Below are 7,555 nucleotides of genomic sequence, written 5' to 3' on the forward strand. Positions count from 1 at the left end.
GAACAATCAGTTGTATGGGAGATATATGTTATAGTGACCCGATCTTTGTTATTTTTACTATAAGTATTCTGTTAATAATGAGTGAAAACGGCGCGAATTTTCATGTTCCTAGCTGCATAAATGGAGAAGTTATAACGAAAAGTCTCATATCTGAACAATCAGTTGTATAGGAGCTATATGTTATGTGGTCCGATTCTTCCGGTTCCGACAAATGATTAATGAATTATAAAAATACACCCACCTACCAAATTTCATCCGGATATCTCGAAAACTGAGAGACTAGATTGCATACAAACAGACCGACAGACGGACATGGCTAAATCGACTCAGCTCGACGTTTTGATCATTTAAGTGTACATTTTAATGGGTCTATCTCTTCTTATTCTGGTACTTACAAACATCGGACCAAAGTTATAATACCATTTCATGCTCATGAAAGTTATAAAAAATTTATTTTGGGCGGGACGAAGTTCGCCGAGTCTGCTAGTATACATATAAAAGTATAAATTAATTTTTAATTGGCGTTTATGGAATGCACCCATTGGTACAGCCATTTCTTGTACGAGGTCAGCGCTTAGAAGATCTTTTGTTGACTTCCACTTTAGGCGGGTAAAAATAATTGAGGTAGATACCAGCTCCTCTATTAGTGGGTTAGTACAGCTTTGTAGTCTCAGGTTATAAGATGTAGCATATTTCTTAATTTTTTCCTTGATAGTGGCAATTTTAAGATCCCGATGCAGTTGGTCATTAGTAATGATTTGAGGTGCGTTAACAATCATTCGAAGAGTTTTTGATAGGAACCTTTATAGTATTTCAATATTTGAGTTTGTTGCGCTGCCCCACAGCTGAATACTGTAGGTCCTAAGCGGTTTTATGACAGTTGAGTACAGCAGAAGTTTGTTGTCAGTTGATAGTTGGGAATTACGGTTTATAAGCCAATACATATATGCTGTAAATACATAAAGGGCATGCGGTGAGCGGCTTACATTGAAGTTAGCGAAATGCCAACCAAAGAAATGTCACCTGTCACCACAAAAGAATTGACGCTATACGCTGAAAAAATTTGCAAATCTCGTAAACGCAAACGCCGCACTTTTTAGAAATTTCCGGAAAATATTAATAAATTTCATGTGCATTTGCTAGTTAAAGTGATAGATTTGTGTTTGCAATTTGTTTGTGTTTGTGTATAAAAATGGGAGAGAAAAATTCTTCTGGCATTTAAAAGCTAGCAAGAGTCCCTGGTCCTACATATTCAAGAAAATTCCACGTTTAAAAGTATTTTTGTGTTTGTTTCGTTGTTTTACGCGAAATGGAGCTTCAAGAACTATTTTAAAAATTTACTATAATTGCCATAAAGCACATCGAATGTGTAAAAAAAGCCCACGCAAAATACAAGGCGGTCAAAATGTGAAAAAAACGACGCTGGTGGGTACGACCACTGAATATATCGCGCGAAGAGCTGGGGTTTATCAAACCTTGTGCTAAACAGTTGGAAGCACAAGATGAGGAGCGTTTTTTTCAAAGCTACTTGCATGTCAGTTGCAACATACAATTTACTTCTTTCAATGTTAAGAGAAAAATTACACCGAATATCTCGTCGACCCCCAATTGGAGTTGAATCACGGTTATCGGTAACGCTTTTGTAAGTATTAATATTAGCGTTCTAGATTCGGTAAGGTTTGCAGGTTTTTGTCCAAAGTTACAGGAAAACGTTCCCGGTGTTTTTAAGCTATGTCTTACACATGGCAGAACGCTGTTCCTATAACTTCGGACCAGGTTCTCTGAAACCTGCAAGTCTTACTGCATCTAAAATATGACTACTGATTTTTAATCCTTGAACGCCGTCCCTGTCGGTTCGTCGAATCGACGAAGAATGACTTTCCAAGGTTAAAACACACGCCAAAATTTTATGTTACAGGTATTTGGCTCAAGGATGTAATGTACAAGTTCTGGCTTGGGCGTATAAGCTTGGCATTTCAACTGTGCGAAAAATAATTTATGAAGTATGTGATACACTGTGGGTTGAGCTCGGTTCTATTTACGTTTCTCCACCAAATGCCACAGAACTGCGGAAAATTGCTGATGATTTTTTCATAAAACCTGGAATGCCAAATTGAGTGGGAGCAATTGATGGCAAGCATATTAATATGTTCCGTCCAAGAAAAAGTGGCTCACTTTATGTTAATTATAAAAAAAGGTTAAGCATCACACTATTAGCGACTTGTGATGCCAACTATGTGTTCACCTATGTTAGCGTTGGATCATTTGGTTCTCAAAGCGATGGCGGTATATTTAGTAGAACCGCCTTTGGTAAAAGAATTTTAAACGGAACCTTGGAAATGCCACCGGACCGACCTTTACCTTATACTTCAATGAACTTTCCCCATTACTTTGTTGCCGATAATGCCTTTCCCATAAAAAAAATTGTATGCGACCTTTTCCTGGTCATTTCTTATCTCCGGATAAAACAGCATTTAACAAAGCTTTATCAAAAGCTCGTGTAAATATCGAAAGTGTATTTGGCATTCTAGCAAATCGATAGCGAGTCCTTCATACAAACATTCATGCCAATCCAGAGAACGCTGACAAAATTGGATAAAATGGGTTTTAATACATTGTTACTGAAGACTCCGAGGAGCTGACGCTTTCGTTATATACAATTTAGCAAATTTTGCAGGCTACACAGGAACTACATTCACGTGCCTCTCAAACCGGCGCACAGGAGCGACATATGTACATTAGACTGCATCACCAAAAAAAGTTGCGGTTTTTCCGCCGGGATTAAAGAATGTATTATATATTAAGACGTCCACCAAAATATTTCGGAAAAATATTAAGATTTAAGTGAACTGGCCCGATTTGAAAATACCTCCAAAAACGGAGTTTTATATGAATAAAAATAGTTTCTTAAACAACTTTTTGAGAAAGGTCCCCTCAGATGACAAAACAGATTAAGCTTAAAAAATCTACATAAAAATATTTTATAATCTTTTCAACGGAATCGTAATAATGAGATTTTTGTTTTTTTACTTTTTTCGAAGATTGATTTACGAAAAACTTAAATAACTGGGCCAAAACTATTCTGATTTAGACTTATGGGATCTCGGTAGAAAGGTATTTTCCCACTCTTTTTATTTGTGTGCGAAAAAAAGTCATTCCCCCGTAGCGAATGTCATGCATTAGTCACTTAAGAGTCTTGTACGGAAAAGTTACGTCTTAAATGACTTTGGGCTCCTTTTCATTATTACGATTCCGTAAAATTTTTTTTTTATTTAATATTTTTATGTAATTTTTTAAGCTTAAGCCGTTTTGTCATTTAAGGGAATTTTTTCAAAAAACTTCTTTAAGAAACTATTTTTATTCATAAAAAACTCCATTTTTTGAGGTATTTTCAAATCGGTCCAGCTCACTTAAATCTTAATATTTTTCGGAAATATTTCGGTGGACGTCTTAAAATATAATAGATTTTATAATTCCAATGGAAAAACAGTACCGTTTTTTTTTTGTATGTGGGGTGATGCAGTCTAATGTGCATACAAAAGCTGCCAAATACCTCATATTATCTTTGGGTCGTGTGTAACGTCATCCTTGAGGTATATAAAATATATAAATATAGGTTTCTTGAAACACATTTATATTTTCATATAAGTCCAAATTTAAAACTTTGTAGAAAAATAGTGGTAACCAGTGTTGCCGTTTAAGCCCTTTGGTGGCTAGCTTTAGCTCCCACATACTTTTTTTTGGCCACATAAATTTAAAATTGCCCCTAGCTCTTTTTTTAGCCCTTTGGAGAATTTATTCATCCTTGGCATGAAACAGGGCTATATGCTTAATTTGATCTAATTTTTTTTTAAGTAAGAGAAGAATTTTTAAACTAAGAAATACTGATATATGTATATGTATATATATATATGTATTGTATGTTCCTTACGCTTTTATACATACATACTAAAAAAGTGTTAGGGCCGTTAACTTATCTAGTAACGATTTAACTATAGTTTAAAATATATAAGTTTACGGCCGGCCTTTAATATGCTTAATAGCCCATGAAGTCGATTGACCACCAGCCGCTGGTGCGACTTCAAAAACTATTTGAAAATTTTATGATTGTACCAGCATGCTGGTGTCGTGAATGGTGAAATGAGCTAATTTTTCTAAGTAAAAAGTATTCTTGGGAAAATTTCTTGCACTATATGAGTCAAGGCCATGTTTGCGGAAGAGTAAAATTCACGATATTGCAGTTGTGAATAAAAAAAAAAAACAATATTTAACAGAATGGTAGAAAAATTATGAAATTTCGGCTCATTTCTATCATTTCTGGACCTTATTTGTAAAGAAATAGATATTATACCAGCATGCCGGTAAGTTATAAGCTTTGAGCCTGATGGAACCAACATTTGATGGAGCCAGCAAGCTGGTGTCTCTTCTCCCTTTTACTCAAAAAGGTTTTTGGTTGGATAAAATATTAGCTTTTTTCCAGAGTACATTGCTTTTCTATACCATTACTTATTGAAAATGTTTGCGTGTATACTTAGATATTAGCGTGGGCCGAAAATCCGCTGTTTTAGAATTTTGATTGGTAATAGCAAAAATATGGTTCATTATGCTCTAAAGTAAATCTGTGTGAAATGTGAATATTTTTGGTCAATATCCTAGGCTCGACTATGTCCACCAAAGTTCAAGTACTAAAAAAATGTTTGTTTAGCTAACTTCGATTCTCTCAAATTATGTAGGACTTATACTTTCGAAGAATATTGCAATTTTAGTAAAAAAATGTATTAATTAATTAATTTATTAATTTTTATTTTTTGAGCATATTGAACTTTGATGGACTTGGGCGAGCCTAGGATATTGACCAAAAAATTCCAAATTTCACAGATTTTTTTTTAAAGCATAGTGAATCATATTTTTGCTATTACCCATCAGAATTCTAAAAAACGGATTTTCGGGCCACGCTTCTAGAGATGCGAATACAGAAGGTGGCGCTGATTGTGATACCGCTAACTCTCTCTTGAAAATTATGACAGAAATATGACGTCATAGGTGATGTACACATACATATACATATGCAAAACATATACATACTGATAGATCTCTCTCAGCTCTTTCCACCGGCAAATCTGCGATGACGTCATATTCACGTTACTCTCCCGAGTTTCACATCAATCAGCGCAATCTTTTATTATATCGGTCTTGTTAGATATGTATATGTAAGTAACAAATTTTAGCTACCCTTTTTAACCACAACGACTTTTTTTTAGCCCTTTTTTAAAAGGAATTTGGCTACCACTAAAATTGATTCGCGGCAACGCTGGTGGTAACTGGTCAAAATGTCGCGCCCAACAAGAAATGTTTGGAATATGTACATACATATATAGCGACCGCGTCTCATGAACTAAAAGAAATTTTCAAATCGTTACCCTCCAGTATTGCTGGAGTCAATCGCTACTTTTGAACCGCTACTGCACCAACTCCTAGGTAAGTAGCTACTCTATTAACCCGTGGTAGTGCACACGGTACTGCAGACTCGAACCTGTCGTAAGCAGAATAGCTAAAAACTACGACAAAGGGCGCCCATAATATATAGTCAATTTGCTGCCAACCCGACTTCGTCATTTCCGTACGAAGAGTTGTTCAGTTCACTGGAGCAATGCAAAGTGGTAAGCGACAACACAACGAAAGCAGGCAAGATACCAGCATGCGTAAAGGTATGAAATCACTAATAGAAATCTGTATACTATTCACAAAATAAAGTTTTATTTATCCACATTCAGATATGGTAATTACATGCGTTCCACTTGGCGGTAATATTCAAAAAATTGCAACAACCAAGGAAGATCAGACAACGCAAAAAGACTGGACAAAAAAATAGTGATAATAACAAAAACTTAGTGATTTAAAAAATTTAAAAAAATAACATCCAGTAGGAAGGAAAATTGTACTTTATAAGCCTTGTCATTATTTAATAGAAAACACCATGCACTCAGCTTTCCCACTGTATGATTTTAATAAGAGATTCAAAAAGAAATTACATACATACATTAAATTAAATTAAAGAAAAATTTGTTATTTGATTTTTAGTTGATAATAACTGTACTGGATATTTAATCGCTTTGATTTATTGGAGTCCGAAAACATTAAATTTGTTATAAAAATTCTGTTCGTCGTGTTTTGTTTTGTTGTTGTTTTGTTTGTTAATTATTAAACCTTTTTTATTTAATTTGTTTTACAAAAGCGGTTAAAAATTAACAACAATCTTTACGCAAATTCATTGAGGTCATTAAAAACAAATCATAAAATAATATAAAATAAATTAATTCACAAACTTAAGTAAATACTAATAATCAACTGCTAATTATAATATATCATATGTACATTTGAAGCAGTTAGAATCATAAGGATCTAAGTGACATTTTTTGAAAATATTAGTTATACCCATATTTGTATATGTAGTTAAATATAGTATTTAGTTGGTGACAAACAGTAAACATTCTTTGAATTAGTTAATTAACCTGCAGTAATTTAGGCAAGAATCATTTCAAATGAATTTACCAAGAATTTACAATAAGTAATCAACTTTTACTTTAATTATCTTAAATCCATGTCAGACCTACTTAGATCGTTTTGATTCTAACCCCTTCCTTTGTAATTAGTGAGTATGTATGTATATTACAATAGAAGGAGTTGATAGTATCAATTATGTACTTATTTACTTATAAAAGTATAAAGCAATTACGATCATTATGCACTTTGATACGTACTTATTGAATACATCTTATATTTGAAATGGTTAGTTAATTAATTAATGGGTCGATTACGGATAGCAACGCAACCATATTTCGGTTACCAGCTGGCAACGCAACTGGAAAGAAAATATGTATTACGAATGGCAACTATCGTCAGCTGCTGTAGAGTTATCGATAATCGAAATTTGACAGATCGACAATCAGCAAGAGGCTGTAAACAAGCTGTGCGAGTAAAATTAAATTATTAAAATAGAGTTTTAAAGAAAAGACAGCAATAAAGCTAAGTTCATTACAATTATTTGTTTAATAGCGACATTTAAAGGATCATTCCAATCCTTAAGAGCTACCGCGTGCACTGTAAGCAAAAGTTAATGCTTTCAAAGTTTTTCATTTATTATCGTTTTGTGTTCATTTTCGAAGCATATTGAGGACTTCCAAAAGAAGCTGTAGTATAATTGGTTAATAAACAGATGAACCTCTTCGTTCAACTTTAATACCTCCGCACATAAAATCTTGCGCACCTCTTCGATTTTCCGCAGAAGGAAGTGCCACCGCAATGCCTTAAATTTGGAAAACTTTAGGTGTCGGTAGTTTTAAAAGAGGTGCTTAACTTGAAAAAGGAAAAAATTTGTAGAACAGTGTTCCCTTTTGTTTCGCCAAAGGGCGTACTGCACGGGAACTAAAATTTTAAGTTATTGTTTTGTTATTTTCACCATATTCTGTAAAAGCAAACTGCATTGCAAAATGTTAATATCGTTCAAATTATTAAAAAGTAAAATATATGACACACTTTTAAATTTTCGCTCCTA

At 33.9% G+C, this 7,555-nt stretch overlaps 1 pseudogene; it reads left to right on the plus strand.

The window, feature by feature from the left end:
• The first annotated feature begins 1,532 nt into the window (after positions 1–1,532).
• Positions 1,533–2,542, plus strand: LOC108361726 (uncharacterized; annotated as a pseudogene).
• The last annotated feature ends 5,013 nt before the right edge of the window (positions 2,543–7,555 follow it).

Source organism: Rhagoletis zephyria, unplaced genomic scaffold, assembly GCF_001687245.7.
Source record: "Rhagoletis zephyria isolate East Lansing unplaced genomic scaffold, Rhagoletis_zephyria_1.1 Rzeph_scaffold_00829, whole genome shotgun sequence".
NCBI lineage: Eukaryota > Metazoa > Arthropoda > Insecta > Diptera > Tephritidae > Rhagoletis > Rhagoletis zephyria.